General features: G+C 46.1%; 1 long non-coding RNA gene across 2 annotated transcripts in view; it reads left to right on the forward strand.

Annotated features, from left to right (window-relative positions):
- LOC140397980 (uncharacterized) overlaps nucleotides 1-18840 on the forward strand; it is a 122033-nt gene that overhangs the window by 65025 nt on the left and 38168 nt on the right. For both annotated transcript variants that reach the window (XR_011937370.1, XR_011937369.1), the window contains exon 3: nucleotides 6406-6557. This is a non-coding gene — a long non-coding RNA (uncharacterized lncRNA). The remainder of the gene's footprint in view (nucleotides 1-6405; nucleotides 6558-18840) is intronic.

Below are 18840 nucleotides of genomic sequence, written 5' to 3' on the forward strand. Positions count from 1 at the left end.
TGACCCTGAGATTATGGAGTTGCAGCCTTGAAAGAGTAGATTCCAGGTTCTTTACTTGCTTTACATCATTAAAGACTGTAAGAAAAATGTCGGCCATGTAGCATTGCACACCCAATAGCCCATTCAAGATTTGATCCATAGATTGTTGGAAGAGGGCCAGTGCTAACATAATCCCAAATGGAAGCCTCTGAACCCGAAACTTGTGAGTTACTATGGTCGGTAACGGTTTAGACTCAAAGCTTGTTGTGGGCCAGGGTTTAGAAAACTCCAAAGTATGTTATGGAGTTTACCTGACCGATAACTGTTTATTGATTTTGGTTACGATGAACACAAGAGCCCGCCTTTCAGGTGTTATTCAACCAAGTTCTTAGGCGCTTTTGATCAAAAGAGGGCAGCACGGTAGCACAGTGGTTAGCACTGTGGCTTCACAGCGCCAGGGTCCCAGGTTTGATTCCTGGCTGGGTCACTGTCTGTGCGGAGTCTGCACGTTCTCCCCGTATCTGCATGAGTTTCCTCCGGGTGCTCCAGTTTCCTCCCACAGTCCAAAGATATGCAGTTAGGTGGATTGGCCACAATAAATTGCGTTCCGTGTCCAAAAAGGTTGGTGAGGTTACTAGGTTACAGGGTAGGGTGAAGGTGTGGGCTCAAGTGGGGTGCTCTTTCCAAGAGCTGGTGCGAACCCGATGGGCCGAATGGCCCCCTTCTACACTACATTTTATGAGAAACCAAGTTTTATTCTACGAATTTAGTAAACATTTGTAGAAACACACACAGTAAGAATTGTTATCAACTACAGCCATAAATTCCCCAACCCTTAATGAATTCCCCATTAACTGTTCCAAATTAAGAACAAAATCCAAGTAAAACCAGAAACTCCTTTTCAAAGGTGTAGCCCAGCACATGGCATTCTTACTGGCATAAGATTTGTTATTGATACTCTGTTCCCCTTTTCAAACAGCAGGTTTGAATTCCTTCCAGAAAGCAATTATCTCTTTTAAGAACATAAGAACATAAGAACTAGAAGCAGGAGTAGGCCATCTGGCCCCTCGAGCCTGCTCCACCATTCAATGAGATCATGGCTGATCTTTTGTGGACTCAGCTCCACTTTCCGGCCCAAACACCATAACCCTTAATCCCTTTATTCTTCAAAAAACTATCTATCTTTATCTTAAAAACATTTAATGAAGGAGCCTCTACTGCTTCACTGGGCAAGGAATTCCATAGATTCACAACCCTTTGGGTGAAGAAGTTCCTCCTAAACTCAGTCCTAAATCTACTTCCCCTCATTTTGAGGCTATGCCCCCTAGTTCTGCTTTCACCCGCCAGTGGAAACAACCTGCCCGCATCTATCCTATCTAGTCCCTTCATAATTTTATATGTTTCTATAAGATCCCCCCTCATCCTTCTAAATTCCAACGCATACAGTCCCAGTCTACTCAACCTCTCCTCTTAATCCAACCCCTTCAGCTCTGGGATTAACCTAGTGAATCTCCTCTGCACACCCTCCAGTACCAGTACGTCCTTTCTCAAGTAAGGAGACCAAAACTGAACCAATACTCCAGGTGTGGCCTCACTAACACCTTATACAATTGCAGCATAACCTCCCTAGTTTTAAACTCCATCCCTCTAGCAATGAAGGACAACATTCTATTTGCCTTCTTAATCACCTGTTGCACCTGTAAACCAACTTTTTGTGACTCATGCACTAGCACACCCAGGTCTCTCTGCACAGCAGCATGTTTTAATATTTTATCATTTAAATAATAATCCCCTTTGCTGTTATTCCTACCAAAATGGATAACCTCACATTTGTCAACACTGTATTCCATCTGCCAGACCCTAGCCCATTCACTTAGCCTATCCAAATCCCTCAGCAGACTTCCAGTATCCTCTGCACTTTTTGCTTTACCACTTATCTTAGTGTCGTCTGCAAACCTGGGCACATTGCCCTTGGTCCCCAACTCCAAATCACCTATGTTGAAGTTTAAGTCTATGTTTAAGTTACCAAGTAGTCCGGAAATAGCTTTTAAAATGAAGACAGAGAAACACTTCTTTCAACCTGTGCTGTTCAAAAGCAGTCCAAACTGAAAGCGAAAGTAAAAATTCACAGAGCCACAGCCCAGCTCCAACCACATAATGACATCACTTGAAGCCATGTGATAAGACAAAAGCATTTCTTAAAGGGATACTCCCATGACAAGCTACATTCATTTAGAAAGAGGCTTGGGAAAGATCAATACTGCTAACTTTTTTGACCGCCTGAGAGGCCTGCAAAAATATATTTGAAAAGTGGTAGAGGGCACTGATCAGCACATAATACAGGATTGAGAGTCATTTTGAAATCCCCTTATAATCATACTGAACTATCCATCTTCAAAACGGGGACGATTGGGGTTGTCCATTTGCTGGTGGTAACAGGTTCAATGTTGTCACTCGTCGGTAACCTCTCAAGTTCTTCTTCCATTTTAGGTTGAAAAGCATAGAGTATAGTACTTGTTTTCAAACACTTAGGCATATTGCTTTTGTCGTGAGTTTCACTTCGACCCGAGTACTGCAGCATCCCTATCCACTTCCATATTAATATTATTCCCATTTAATTTTGCATAGACCCAACATCATTGCCGGTTTCTTTGTACTGCTAGAACATTGAGCTTAAAATCCTTCAGCTGACTTGACACTTTGTTACTCGATGAGTCTTCAGTTGGATCACTCAACTGATAAACTCGCCCTGTAGACTTTGCAGTATTTTTATTTTGTGCTGATGAAGGTTGGTGTGACCAGCATGCTTTGGCAATGTTAACAATATTACCACAACTTTTGCATTTTCTATTCTTTCTCCACCAATCTCCAGCCATTTGTCCCACTTGGTAGCATCGACAACATGGTGGGTTCTTGGTGGACTTGCTTTTCACAGACTCCAGCTCATGGAATTTAATGCAAAACTCTAATCAGTGAAGCTTCTTTTGCAGCAAGTTCCATAGATGTTGCGATTTCTATAGCCAATTATAGGGTCAGTGAACTTTAAGTCAAATATTTCTTTTGGACAGTTTCATTCCTGAGGCCACAAACTAATCGATCGCAAAGTGTATCATCCAAAGCCTGGCCAAATTCGTGATTTACTAGCTTTTCCAGTGATGCAAAAAATTGTGAAATGTTTTCCCTTCGTTCTGTGCACACTGGTGAAAGTGGAATCTATCAGCTATTAAGAATGGGTGGGGAGAGAAATATTCTTGCAAGACAGTCATCAACTCATCCTCTGACTTGTCTGCAGGTTTAGCTGGGTGTACTAAATTCTGCAGCAACGTGAATATTTTCCACCCAACTGAGCTGAGAAAGGTCGCAGTAAACAGGTCTGCTGGTGTCTGATTGGCTTTAAGGAATGACTGGAACCTTCCCTCATAAGAGTTTCATGGCTCCTTCTCCTCATCAAACGCGTCCATGGCGCCTTTTCTTCCCGCCATTTTTGGATTACAGCTCCCTGATCTGTGATACTCAGCTTTCAGCCTGTCTTCCCTGTCATTTATTTTCCCTCTATTTAAAGCAGACAAACTCGCAGAGCACAAGTAAACAAGCTGTTTCTGTGCCTCATTATCTATTCCCGGGCAATAGGTTGCAGAATCGGTGGCCCCATAGTTTTGCATTCCCGCAGACTGTTTCAGTGCCTCGTACGCAGTCTCCGCAGCTCCACCACAGAACTTGTACTGAAAATGTCGATCCTCCATTTGAAGAACGCCCTCGGTAATTCACAGGTGCCTGAGAGTTTTTTTTTTCAAAACACTTTTACTTCCAATTCGGCTGTTGCGATTGATCGGTTGATTCGCTGACACTCGGCGACAATCTGTAGGGTGTCTAAGTATTAAATTGTGCGTTGTTTTTACTCGCCACAATGATGATTTTGCTTCGGAAGTCGACGATATTTCCCACGACCTCACTCCTGATGGTGTATGCGCCTGGATCTCGAAAATCGTCATCGAAAGATGTTTCGCTCCCCTTTTTTGTTTACGGCCCAGATTTCATCATTGTTTCTCTTTTGTTGTGTTCTTTGCATATAGGAGCAAAGATAAAGAATCAGAGGTGGCACACATCGAGTCTGTACAATACAGTGCAAAGGGTTTATTTAAAACATGCTACTCAAACAGGGTACACCAAACATACACCAAATTTCACAAAAGCCCGTGATACACTCCAATGACGTCATTGCGCAACACGTGACATTACACCAGCCAATGCTGTGACTCTGATACATGATGTCTATTTATAGGGTGGCATCGCGGCACAGTGGTTAGCACAGTGGTTCACGGCGCCAGGGACACAGGTTCAATTCCCGCCTTGGATCACTGTCTGGGTGGAGTTTGCACTTTCTCCCCGTGTCTCCATCGGTTTCCTCCGGATGGTCCGGTTTCCTCCTACAGTCCAAAGATGTGCTGGTTAGCTGGATTAGTCATGCTAAATTACCCCTTAATGCCCAACAATGTGCAGGTTAGATGGGGTTATGGTAGTGCGTGGGTTACGGGGATAGGGCAGGGGAGTAGGTCTAGCCGGGTGCTCTTTCAGAGGTTCAGTGGCAACTCGACAGGCCGAATGGCCCCATTTTGCACGGTAGGAATTCTATGATTCTGATTTTATAACTATACAACACTTAGTTTATAAATCTGTCCCTTCACGCCTCTTTTTATCTGCTGGAATTCTTTGACCCTGGAATCCTAGCCTTCAGGAATTAAAAATCAATATGCTGTTAGAATGGAGGCCTGCGGGCCTCAGAGACCCCCAAGCGACTTCCGGTTAGTACTAGTCTCCACAAACGGGGACCAGGCATACCGGCACTTGAGGGTTCTCCCAGGCGATCAGGGACACCTGGTACGTGGGCTCTGGGCAGGGTGGTACCCTGGCCCTCCCGATCCACCCGTGGACACTGGCACGGCCAGACTGGCACCCTAGCAGTGCCACCTGAGAACCCTGGCAGTGCTATCTGGGTGTACAGCTCGCACTGCCAGGCTGGCAGTGTCAAGTTGCCATGGTGGCATTTTGCCTGCGTTTGGTATCGGACTTGGGGGTGCCTTGCCCTTATGAGGTGGTGTTTTGGGGGCTCCAGGCCACCCTTATAGGTGAGTTGGGACGTTGGGAGGTTCAGAGGCCACGGTAGTGGGGTCTGGAAATCAGGGCGCCCTTTAAAAAGGGTGCCCCAATATCTTCCTGCACAGGCGAGCGGAGCTCGTGAGTGCAGGAAATGGGACCGAGTGCAGCCTTGGTGGGGCATTCTTCACGGAAGCAGAGTCCCATTCGATCGTGCAATCTTTCTTGGCATTGCAAGCTCCGGGACACACTCGCCTAAACTCGCTTGACACAGAACCCTGTTTAATTTCCAAACGAAACGAATGGAGGCCTGCAGCCTCCCTAAGAGGTTTCAGATAATGGCCCAACTCCCTGTGACTCATTTCCAATGAAGCTAAAGTTGGTTGGACGCAGATTAGGTTTGAGTTTGGATCGTCAAAATGTTTTATCTCTCCTCCCATCCAACGCAAATCATCCTTGGGGTTAACATTCTCTCTACTTACATTAAAGGCAGTTAAAACCCTGTTCTTGTACTTAGCTAAGTAAAATTGGTAGTGGCTTAATTATATTGTTTCATTGGATTTCTGAACACAACGTATGCAACAATATGTGAGTGGTCACAGGAGATTATCATGGATTTGGATAACGGAAGGCTTTTGAACTAAACTGCTCTGGGAATAGTTCAGTTCAAATGATGGACCAACTTAAATAATGGACCATCTTTGAGTGACTCAGGCTCCTCTGCATTGCATTGCTTAACAGCATCATCCCACTTCCGACTGCATTCATCATACACCAGGGATCAAAAACCCCAAAAGGAAATTCTCTCTTACATAAAATTAAATGAAGTAGTTTCTGCCTTTTCATCCAAAATATCCAAGCTTACCCCATAATTCCAACCAATTATTAATTATTTCACTCCCGATGGAGTGTGGAATGAATGAGAGACCAGAGCCAAAAGAACAGAGCCAGATCTTTGAGGAATTAAATTAGAAACATTTGTCCTCACAAAGGGTGGTGAAGTTTGAAATTTGCTTCGACAAATGGCAGTTGACGCTAGAGCAATTCTAAATTTTAAGTCTGAGATTGACAGATTTTTGTTATCCAAAAGTATTAAGTCATCTGGAATAAATGGAGTTAGGCTCAACAGCGTAAATGGCCTAGTCTTGCTCCCACACTCCAATTGACTTAATTGATATCGTAGACGTTAATTGATGAGGCACCTGTTGTCTTCCAAATCTTTCCATTTGAATTCTCTGGATATAAATAGTTGTGTTGTCTTGATTTTGTTTATTTAATAGCTTTCTGCTCTTATTTCCTGAATACAATGATCGTTGGGATTCTGATCCACAGCTGCTCGCTGCCTCAACTATCTTATATAGGTGGCCGTTCTCCAATGATGTGAGCCTTGAAGTTGTGCATTATTTGATTATTTCCACGGACCACTGCCAGCAGCATGCGAGAAGGCCAAACCCTTTGTACAACTGCTGTATTTGAAATACCAGGTAGGAAAAACAAGTTCCTGACACCTGTTATGGGCCAGGGTGTAGAGAACACCAAAGTATATCATGGAGTTCACCTGACCCACAACTTTTAATAGATTTTGGTTATGGGGAGCACAAGGGCCCACTTTACAGGTGTGATGCAACATAGATCTAAAGTATTTTTAAAACAAAACAATGTTTATTCTATGAATCCAGTTAACATTTCATAAACCCCCAGTAAACATCTGGGCAGCATGGTAGCATTGTGGATAACACAATTGCTTCACAGCTCCAGGGTCCCAGGTTCGATTCCGGCTTGGGTCACTGTCTGTGTGGAGTCTGCACATCCTCCCTGTGTGTGCGTGGGTTTCCTCCGGGTGCTCCGGTCTCCTCCCACAGTCCAAAGATGTGCAGGTTAGGTGGATTGGCCATGATAAATTGCCCTCAGTGTCCAAAATTGCCCTTAGTGTTGGGTGGGGTTACTGGGTTATGGGGATCAGGTGGAGGTGTTGACCTTGGGTAGGGTGCTCTTTCCAAGCGCCAGTGCAGTCTCGATGGGCCGAATGGCCTCCTTCTGCACTGTAAATTCTATGTTAATCTTACCAACTACCAACACTGATAACCCCCCAAAAAGATACAGCACTCTCGAGGTAACCCTTAATAACTTTCCTAACAACATCCATAAGCCCAAACACATTTTAACAAAGCCAGTAGGTTTGAATTCTCCACAGAGAACAGTTTTCACTTTTAAATTATCAAGTGATCTAAACATCTTGTTTAACATAAACAGAGACACCAGTACACATCTGCTTGGTTTGAATACAGCTCTCCAACTGAAAGCGAAACTGAAACACAGAGCCAAAACGAGCTTCCAGCTCAAAACGAAAGTAAAAAGCAGAATGACCCACACAATGACATCACTGCAGCCATTTGACAAAACACACTTTTCTTAAAGGGACTCTCACATGACACACCCAAGCACTTGAAGGAGTCATATTGAATGGAAGGTGTTCCTCATTGAAGGATATTTATGTCATGGAGTTGTAAACACTTCAACAATAATTTGGCGATCTACAATCAGGTTCTAAGGCATTTGCAAGAGGAAATTTAAAACTTCCAGATCAGTAGCACAGCTAGAAGATGCGAATACCAGTAGACCAGACTGGACGCTGTGCAGCGCTCGGGAACCATAGAGATCGAAGATAGGTGGCTGAGAGAGAGAGGGGGAGGGTGGGGGAAGAGAAGAGAGTAAAGAGGAAAATGCATTAGCTGGCAAGAGTTATTACTATGAAGGGCTTCATCATATCACCCCAGGATTTATATCTGCACCATCTGTGACATGGGCTGTCATTCATGGTGTGCACTCCTCAGGCACTCACAGTTTTCCAGAGCGTCAAAGCAACTGAATGGCTTTGGTGTTTAAACCATCGTCTTTTGAGACAGACCGTTGTGAATTTCTTTGCCAAGCCATATGCTGCTGTCAGGTGAAGCCATGTTTTTCTTTGAATAAAACAGGAGCAAAATCCATTTATCATCGAGATAATAAAATTACAGGAACGCAGTTTCGAATCGTATATATTCTGAAAATTAGTTTAATTTGTGATAAAGGAAACGGCCAATCGTACCAATCCTGTAATTGTAGACATGCAAAAAGATAAACTGGAGCTTTATGACCCTCTGATAGGAACATTTCTGTCACCTTCTCCAACAAGGCAACAAGTAAATATAATGCAAGGCATGCCAATGCACAGTATCATACAGTCAGGTACCAGCCCTGGAGTGGATCACTTGTCGATGCCAAGTTGTGGGTGATCTCTGTAGCGATGAAATGAGCAATCTAATAAGCTCATCCCTGTTCTAGGATGGGGTAACAGAACACCCAACATCTGTGCTCTAAAAACAAAATACTACTGTAGAACTCCAATCGGAGAAAGTCAAGAATTGGAAGAGCGAGATTGTGAACAGGTATCTTTACCTAAATAAAAACCAAAATACTGTGGATGGTGGAAATCTTAAATAAAAACAGAAAAGTTCTGGCTAAATTCAGCATCTGTGGAGAGAGAAACGGACTTACCATTTTGAGTACATGTGACTTAATCAGAGCTAAATAGAACAGAGAACATACAGTGCAGAAGGAGGCCATTCGGTCCATCGAGTCTGCACCGACGCACTTAAGCCCTCACTTCCACCCTATTCCCCGAACCCAATAATCCCTGCTAACCTTTTTTTTGGACACTAAGGGCAATTTAGCATGGCCAATCCACCTAACCTGCATGTCTTTGGGCTGTGGGAGGAAACCGGAGCACCCGGAGGAAGCCCACATAGACACGGGGAGAATGTGTAGACTCTGCACAGTCAGTGACCCAGCAGGGAATCAAACCTGGGACCCTGGTGCTGTGAAGCCACAGTGCTAACCACTATGCTACTGTGCTGCCCGAAAGAAAGGGAGAAATGTTATCAGTCAACACATCATGGGAGCCAAAACCTGTTCTATTTAGTATACTGCAAATTCTTGCGGTCTCACCAAGTAAGGTGAATAGCCAATTTGTGTCAAATGAAGTAGTAACTTGGTTCTTTTGTTGTGTCTCTCGTGTGAGAGGAGGAAGGTAATAGATTTGAGATGAACTCCAGGAATTGAGCACTTAACCAACTAGAGATAACAGTGCAACACTGAGGAGCTGGTGCATTGTGAGGGAGATTAGCTTTTGAATGAGATGTTGAATTAAGACCTCATATAGCAGTTCTCGTGGACATAAATAATTCTGTGGCACTAAGATGAGCTGGGACTTCTCTGGCTGCTTTGGTCGAAATTTCTCCTCGAAGCAATATCTCCGAAATCAGATCATGCCATTTAGTTGTTCAGTCTATTGGGCATATTCTGATGCTACATTGAGCTACTACTTAAATATAAATACCTTGTTTCAAATCATGGGCATGAGTCCTATAGACTCTCAGTCACTAAAAATTAGTGCTCGAAACAGCCTCAACTAATTGGACAAAGGACCCTTATATGTAGTATAATGAAAGGTCACTATATTCCATCGCGTGAAGCTGGAGAGAAATACATGTTCCAAAGGTGGAAAGATACCACATGTAAGGGCAGCACAGTGGCTAGCACTGCAGTCTCACAGTGTCAGGGACCCGGGTTCAGTTCTGGCCTGGGGTGATGGTGTGGAGTTTGCATGTTCTACCTATGTCTGCGGAGGTTTCCTCTGGGTGCCCCGGTTTCCTTCCACAGCCTAAAGATGTGCAGGTTAGGTGGATTGACCATGCTAAATTGCCTCTTAGCATCCAAGGGTGTGCAGGTTAGGTGGGGTTACGGAGATAGTGCGGGGGAGTGGGCCTAGGTAGGGCATTCTTTCAGAGGGACGGTGCAGACTCGATGTGCCAAATGGCTTTCTTCTGCACTGTAAGAATTCAATGGACCTCAAGTACAAACAGGAATTGCTGGATCAACTCAGCAGGTCTGGCAGAATCTGTGTAGAGAGAAAAGAGCTAACATTTCATGTTCATCTGACTCTCCTTCAGAGCCATACAAACTCAAAACATTAACTCTGTTTCTCTCTCCACATGTGCTGCCAGACCTGCTGAGTTGACCCAGAATGTTCTGTTTTCATAGCGTCAGAAAAGGCCTTTTACCCATCGCGCAGCGCTGGTCAAAAACAACCACCTCACCATTCTAATCCCATTTTCCAGAATTTGGACCATAGTCTTGTCTGCCCCAGGTTCGCAAGCGCACATCTAAATACTTCATAACGTTTAAGAAGGATTAAGATGTGCACTTGCGATCCCAGGGCATACAAGGCTATGGTCCAAATGCTGAAAAATGGGATTAGAATGGTCAGGTGGTTGTTTTTGACCAGCACAGACGTGATGAGCCAAAAGGTCTTTTCTGTGCACTTCTTAAATGTTATGACGTATTTAGATCTGTCATTTCAGATTCCCAGCGGTATTTTGCTTTTATTTTAGTGGAAAGATCACTATCGCATTCCCTGTTCCATTCCTTGTCTTTTGTTGTTTGACGTTCTACTCAAAAGAGTAATATGGATTCTGAAAAAATAACACTTTGATTACAATGGCTTTGTCCTTGATAACATGGTCACCATGACCACACTCTCCAAGAGAAACACACACTGTAAAAATCTTTTGTTTTCTTAATGCTATTCAGCAGCACTCCGATGATACAAGCAATAGAACTGAATTGTCAAATGCAACAACAAAGCTTGTTGTTTGCCCAACAGAAGAGAGATAGCTGTTGATGATGAGCTGTGCTGTGATTTATAAGCACAAGCTGTAACTAATGAGAATTAGAGTTCCTAAATCCTTCTGATTATATTGGATACAAGAGGCCAATAAAATCAGGCCCTATGTCTTCATTATTAATTTAATGTATTATAAAGGCGTTGTGTCCACTCTCTGAAAATTGGCTTATATTTATTTAGCAAATGTTTTACAAATGGTTTATATCCTATTTATGTTTTCAGTCACTGCTTTGTATCAAAGCCACGCTGCAAAATTGCAATGTTAAAAAGCCATTCTGCAAAATGATTGTCAATTTAAAGAAACTAAAGCTTAATATTAATACAAAGGCGATATTGTAGTTGCTGGAAAAAGGAGTTGAAAAGGCTGGAAAGGTTCAGCAGGCCCGGCACCTTCTGTGGAGAAAGAAACAGCCAACGTTTCATGTTGGTGATCTTGCATTAGAATTTGAAAATGTTACTGGCCTTATGCATGTTGAGCTTAATAGGAAAAGTGCTAGAAGCTAAGGACAAACAGGTCAGAATAGGAGTGGGTCAGAGGTTTCAAATGATAAACAGTTGGAATCTCAGGGTCAGAACGCGGACTGAATGAAGGTGTTCTGTAGAACAATCAGAACAAAGAACAAAGAAAAGTATAGCACAGGAACAGGCCCCTCGGCCCTCCAAGCCTGTGCTGATCATGATGCCCTGACGAAAAATAACTTCTGCCCAAAGAAGAACAAAGAAAAGTACACAGTAAAATGATCAGCCAATCGGCGTCTGGTCCTGTCAATGTTGAAAGGAATACCAGCAAATCACTGTTTTACCTGGAAGAAGTGTCTGGGGCTTTAGGTGATGAGAACTTGCTTGCACAGGAAAGTGCTGTGGGAAGGGGAGGGAACTTTTGGGGTGGTTGAGGAGTGGGGCAGGGTACCGTGGGGGGTGGAATAGTCCTTTTGCAATGCTGAGAGGAGAGGGGAAGGGAAGATAAGCTTGCTGGTGGCATTGACTGCAAATGGTGGAAATGGCAGTGGATGAACCATTCAATGTGGAGAATGGAGTTGGGGTGAGAGATGAAGTCAGGAGGAGCCCCATTCTGACTGGAAAGGTGGGAAAGAAGTCTCCAAAAGTTCTCAGACTTTTGTATCTCCTGCCCGATGGAAGAGGTTGGAAAAGAGAATAACCCAGGTGAGAGGGGTCTTTGCTTATGCTGCCCGCTTTCTCAAGGCAGTGAGAGGTGCAGACAGAGTCAATGGATGGGAACCGGTTTCACGTGATGGACTAAGTTATGTTGACAACTCTGTTGTTCCTTACGGTCTTGGGCTGAGCAGCTGTCAGATAGGATGCTTTCTATGGTGCATCTGGAAAAATTGGTAAGAGTCAATGTGGACATGCTGAATTTCCTTATTTTCCTGAGGAATTATAGGCGCTGTGGTGCTTTCTTTCTCAAGTGGGTGGACCAGGACAGATCATTGGTGATGTGCACACCCAGGAATTTCAAGCTGTCAACCATCTCCAGCTCAGCATCATTGATGCAGACAGGGGTGTGTGCGATACTTCGCTCCTGTAGTTGGTGACCTGCTCCTTAATTTTGCTGACATTGAGGGAGACATTTTGTAGTTACACCATGCCACCAGGTTCTCTATCTCCGTCCTGTACTCTGATTCATCGTTGTTCAAGATCCGACGCACTACGGTTGTGTCACCAGCAAACTTGTAGATGGAGTTGGAACCAAATTTAGCCACATAGAGTATAGTAGGAGGCTAAGTTCGCAGCCTTGCGGGGACCCAGTATTGAGGACTATCGTAGAGGAGGTGTTGTTTATACTTACTGATTGTGGTCTATGGGTCAGGAAGGCGAGGATCCAGTTGCAGTGGGAGGAGCCAAGTCCTAGGTTTTGGAGGTTTGATATGAGCTTGACTGGGATTATGGTGTTGAAAGTGGAGCTGTAGTCAATGAATAGGAGTCTGACAGGAGTCCTTGTTGTCAAAATGCTCCAGGGATGAGTGTGGGGCCAGGGAGATAGCGCCTGCTGTGGACCGGTTGTGGCGGTATGTGAATTGCAGGTGGTCAAGGCATCCTGAGAGTATGGAGTTGATGTGCCTCATGACCAATCTCGTGAAGCCAAGGCCACTGGGAAATCGTCGTTGAGGCACGTTGCCTGGTTCTTCTGTGGCACTGGTATGATGCTGGTCTTCTTGAAGCAGGTGGGAAACTCAGAATGGAGTAGGGAGAGGTTGAAGATGTCCACGAACACACCCACCAGTTTGTCCACCCAGGGTTTGAGTACATGACCATGCACTCTGTCAGGACCCGTCGCTTTCCGAGGGTTCACTTTCAGGAAGGCTGAACTGACTTCGGAAACTGTGATGGTGGATATGGGTGTGTCCGGTGCTGCAGGGGCAGTTGACAACAGTTTGATGGTTTCCTGCTTGAACTGAGGATAGAATGCATTGAGTTCATTGGAGAGGGGTGCGCTGCTGCCGGAGATTCTACTCGGCTTTGCTTTGCAGCCCGCTATGTTGTTTAAGCCTTGCCACAGCCAACGTGACTCTAATTTAAACTGGTATTGTCTCTTGGCATCCCTGATAGCTTTGCGGAGATCGTACCTGGATTGCTTGTATAGGTCAAGGTCGCTTGTCCTGAATGCCTCAGATGTGGCCTTCAGTATGGAGTGAACCTCCCGATTAAACAATGGTTTCCAGTTGGGGAAAATATGTACTACCTTCTTTGGCACGCAATCTTCGACACTTGCTGATGAAGTCTGTGACGCTGGTGGCATATTCGTTTAGGTTGGGTGCTGAGTTCTTGAATATGGACTCGTCCACTGATTCAAAGCAGTCACATAGGAGCTCTTCTGTTCCTCGGACCAGCATTGGTCACCAGTGACCGTGCATGTCTAGGCGCCTGTGTTTCATTGATTTGGAGGTCATCAAATGTATCATCAGGGCTGTGTAAAATGGTTAACCCAGAGGCACTGAAAACTTCCAACTCTGCATTGTAGGGATTCTCTGATTCTATGTATCATTCAGATTAGTCAAGAAAATTAAAGCTTCTTTGAAAATTAAGGATAGAGTGCAATGATACTGTACCAATCATTTTTCACAGACTTTTTCCAATATTTGTAAAATATTGGCAGCTGGATTCTCCGTTCCAAAGACTAAGGACGCGATCTTCCCAATAGGGAACAAAATTCCCGAGCGGGCACGTTCAGCCGCGTGTTTCCCGACACTTGCACTGCCGAGAAACACTTGGCTATTCAACGCGACTCTTGCCGAATAAGGGGCCTGAATGGGGAACGCGTGGGCGAGGCTGCACACAGCCCCCATTTTTACAATGGGGAGCTCTGCTCGCCGGAACTCCCCGTTGTAGCAAGAGATTAGGTGCTATTTAAAAATGGCGTCCTGCTCTCCGAGAACCCCAAAAGAATCCCCCACCTCCCTCCCCTCCCCCTCCCCTCCTCCCTCCCCTCCCCCCAGTCCGAACGCAATATGAGAGGGTCCCCTGGCCTCACCCCCGCACTCGTCAACACTGGCCAACCCCAGCAATATCGCGCGCGCATAAAATATGGCAGCTTGGCAACTTGGTAGTGCCAACTTGGCAAACCTGTCAATGTCCCCTTTTGTGGGAACCAGTACCAAATGGCACTCGCCTGAGGTCCTCGAGGTGAAGAGATTGAATCTCAAAACCTCAGGTAACTCGGGTGTCTGCACATTAGAGTAAGGCTTACTGCCTCACTCTATTATGCAGAGTTGCCAAAAAAGTGACCCCACCCATTGTGGGCGGGATTCACCTTGCAACATCTCCGGAGATTGCGTTGAATCTCGCGAGGCATTATGAGCCGGGTAGATCCCGGGGGTGGGGCCTCCCGGCTTTAAATGGCCACACTGCAACGCAGCAAGCTGTTTTTCCGACGCAGCATGGCGGGAGGTTCCCACCTGAAGTGTTGACACTGGGGCAGGACTTGTTGACTTCCACGACATTAAAACCGGTGTCACCGATTCAGCGACTGTTGGGGTAGCACCAGCGCTAATTGGAACCCAATTGATTCCAATGAGAAACTGTGTGGGATTTACCGGTTTCACGATTGACGCTCAGGAGGCTGACAAGCTGCAGCCGCATACACACACTTCACTCCCCGTGCAAACCACCTCAGCCAACAAGATGTCAGCGAGGGGAGTGGCACCAAGATTCATTGATAGAACAAAGAACAAAGAATAAAGAAAAGTACAGCACAGGAACAGGCCCTTCGCCCCTCCAAGCCTGTGCCGACCATGCCGCCCGTCTAAACTAAAATCTTCTACACTTCCTGGATCCGTATCCCTCTATTCCCATCCTATTCATAGAACATAGAACATAGAACATAGAACAATACAGCGCAGTACAGGCCCTTCGGCCCACGATGTTGCACCGAAACAAAAGCCATCTAACCTACACTATGCCATTATCATCCATATGTTTATCCAATAAACTTTTAAATGCCCTCAATGTTGGCGAGTTCACTACTGTCGCAGGTAGGGCATTCCACGGCCTCACTACTCTTTGCGTAAAGAACCTACCTCTGACCTCTGTCCTATATCTATTACCCCTCAGTTTAAAGTTATGTCCCCTCGTGCCAGCCATATCCATCCGCGGGAGAAGGCTCTCACTGTCCACCCTATCCAACCCCCTGATCATTTTGTATGCCTCTATTAAGTCTCCTCTTAACCTTCTTCTCTCCAACAAAAACAACCTCAAGTCCGTCAGCCTTTCCTCATAAGATTTTCCCTCCATACCAGGCAACATCCTGGTAAATCTCCTCTGCACCCGCTCCAAAGCCTCCACGTCCTTCCTATAATGCGGTGACCAGAACTGTACGCAATACTCCAAATGCGGCCGGACCAGAGTTCTGTACAGCTGCAACATGACCTCCCGACTCCGGAACTCAATCCCTCTACCAATAAAGGCCAACACTCCATAGGCCTTCTTCACAACCCTATCAACCTGGGTGGCAACTTTCAGGGATCTATGTACATGGACACCTAGATCCCTCTGCTCAGCCACACTTTCAAGAACTTTACCATTAGCCAAATATTCCGCATTCCTGTTATTCCTTCCAAAGTGAATCACCTCACACTTCTCTACATTAAACTCCATTTGCCACCTCTCAGCCCAGCTCTGCAGCTTATCTATATCCCTCTGTAACCTGCTACATCCTTCCACACTATCGACAACACCACCGACTTTAGTATCGTCTGCAAATTTACTCACCCACCCTTCTGCGCCTTCCTCTAGGTCATTGATAAAAATGACAAACAGCAACGGCCCCAGAACAGATCCTTGTGGTACTCCACTTGTGACTGTACTCCATTCTGAACATTTCCCATCAACCACCACCCTCTGTCTTCTTTCAGCTAGCCAATTTCTGATCCACATCTCTAAATCACCCTCAATCCCCAGCCTCCGTATTTTTTGCAATAGCCTACCGTGGGGAACCTTATCAAACGCTTTGCTGAAATCCATATACACCACATCAACTGCTCTACCCTCGTCTACCTGTTCAGTCACCTTCTCAAAGAACTCAATAAGGTTTGTGAGGCATGACCTACCCTTCACAAAGCCATGCTGACTATCCCTGATCATATTATTCCTATCTAGATGATTATAAATCTTGTCCCTTATAATCTCCTCCAAGACTTTACCCACTACAGACGTGAGGCTCACCGGTCTATAGTTGCCGGGGTTGTCTCTGCTCCCCTTTTTGAACAAAGGGACCACATTTGCTGTCCTCCAGTCCTCTGGCACTATTCCTGTAGCCAATGATGACATAAAAATCAAAGCCAAAGGTCCAGCAATCTCTTCCCTGGCCTCCCATAGAATCCTAGGATAAATCCCATCAGGTCCCGGGGACTTATCTATTTTCAGCCTGTCCAGAATTGCCAACACCTCTTCCCTACGTACCTCAATGCCATCTATTCTATTAGCCTGGGGCTCAGCATTCTCCTCCACAACATTATCTTTTTCCTGAGTGAATACTGACAAAAAATATTCATTTAGTATCTCGCCTATCTCTTCAGACTCATGTATTTGTCAAGATGCCCCTTAAATGTCAGTATCGTCCCTGCTTCCACCACCTCCTCTTGCAGCGAGTTCCAGGCACCCACTACCCTCTGTGTAAAAAACTTGCCTCGTACATTTCCTCGAAACCTTGCCCCTCGCACCTTAAACCTATGCCCCCCTAGTAATTGACCCCTCTACCCTGGGAAAAAGCCTCTGACTATCCACTCTGTCTATGCCCCTCATACTTTTGTAGACCTCTATCAGGTCGCCCCTCAACCTCCGTCGTTCCAGTGAGAACAAACCAAGTTCATTCAACCGCTCCTCATAGCTAATGCCCTCCACACCAGGTAACATCCTGGAAAATCTCTTCTGCACCCTCTCTAAAGCCTCCACATCCTTCTGGTAGTGTGGCGACCAGAATTGAACACTATACTCCAAGTGTGGCCTAAATAAGGTTCGATACAGCTGCAACATGACTTGCCAATTCTTATACTCAATGATCCGGCCAATGAAGGCAAGCATGCCGTATGCCTTCTTCACTACCTTCTCCACCTGTGTTGCCCTTTCAGTGACCTGTAGACCTGTATATGTAGATGTCTCTGACTTTCAATACTCTTGAGGGTTCTACCATTCACTGTATATTCCCTACCTGCATTAGACCTTCCAAAACGCATTACCTCACATTTGTCCAGATTAAACTCAATCTGCCATCTCTCTGCCCAAGTCTCCAAACAATCTAAATCCTGCTGTATCCTCTGACAGTCCTCATTGCTATCCACAATTCCACCAACCTTTGTGTCGTCTGCAAACTCACTAATCAGACCTGTTACATTTTCCTCCAAATCATTTATATATACTACGAACAGCAAAGGTCCCAGCACTGATCCCTGCGGAACACGATGCCAAGCTCGTGACCTTCCTAGATGCGGTGGAGGAGAGGCAGGCCACCCTGTACCCCAGCCCGGGAAGGAGGGTGTCAGCATCTGCCGTTTGCTGTGCCTGGGCACAGGTGGCAGAGATGTAAGAACTAGGAGTAGGAGTAGGCCATCTGGCCCTTCGAGCCTGATCTGACGGTCAGTGCCATCAGCAATACTGTCCAGACAGGCCTTCATGCCGGAGAAAAATGCACAACCTCCTCAGGGTGACCAGGGTGAGTATGCAGCATGGTGCCCCTCGCACTAATCCTGCCCCACACACCCGTAATCCCCTCCCCCCGCCACACACACATACACCTCACCTGGAGGGCGTGTGAACCCCCACCCTGCATCACATGCTGGCACTCACACCGGCCGCGAAGGCAAGGTGCTCTGGCCACGGAGGCCATTAGCTACCCACCCGCTGGTTGCATGCATCAGACTGTCGAACACTGTCATTTTCTGTTTCACCCCACCACCAGGAGAAGGCTGCCCATAACTGCCAGGAGCGGGAGAAAACTGGTGGGGGCCCGCCCGACCTGCAGCACCTGACCGTGGCTGAGCAGAGGGTCCTGGACGTGGCCGGCGGCTCAGAGGAAAGGGGAGTCACCGAGGTGGAGATGGGCCATGGGTGAGGAAGTGGACCCTGCTGAATTGCGGTTCCCCATGCCACATATGTCAACACCTTTAGCCCCCAGCACCACTACCACACGACCATTACCCTCACCCTCAACACACACCACCCTCACCCCCAACCTCACCCCCACACCACCCTCACCCTCACACCCCCACATCATCTCCACTCCCACCCGGCCCGTGGTCTGATCATGTGTCTTGACTTGTGTTTTGCAGGACCTGCGGATGATGGGGCAAGTCGCTCTGGTGTGTCCCCCACCCCCAGCCAGTGCCACAGCCACACATGAGCACGCCCACTGTGCTGAGCAGGGATGATGACAGCAGCACGACGGCAGCGCTCGACAAGAGACCAAAGACACCCCGGAGCTCGAGTCCGGGGGTGACACAAATTTTCCGTCACAGCTGTCTCCAACACCCTCCACCATCCCAGAGACACTCACCTCAGTTGGTCACTTTAGTGAAGAGGCTCCTGGGACA

Source organism: Scyliorhinus torazame, chromosome 21 (assembly GCF_047496885.1).
Source record: "Scyliorhinus torazame isolate Kashiwa2021f chromosome 21, sScyTor2.1, whole genome shotgun sequence".
Taxonomy (NCBI): Eukaryota; Metazoa; Chordata; class Chondrichthyes; order Carcharhiniformes; family Scyliorhinidae; genus Scyliorhinus; species Scyliorhinus torazame.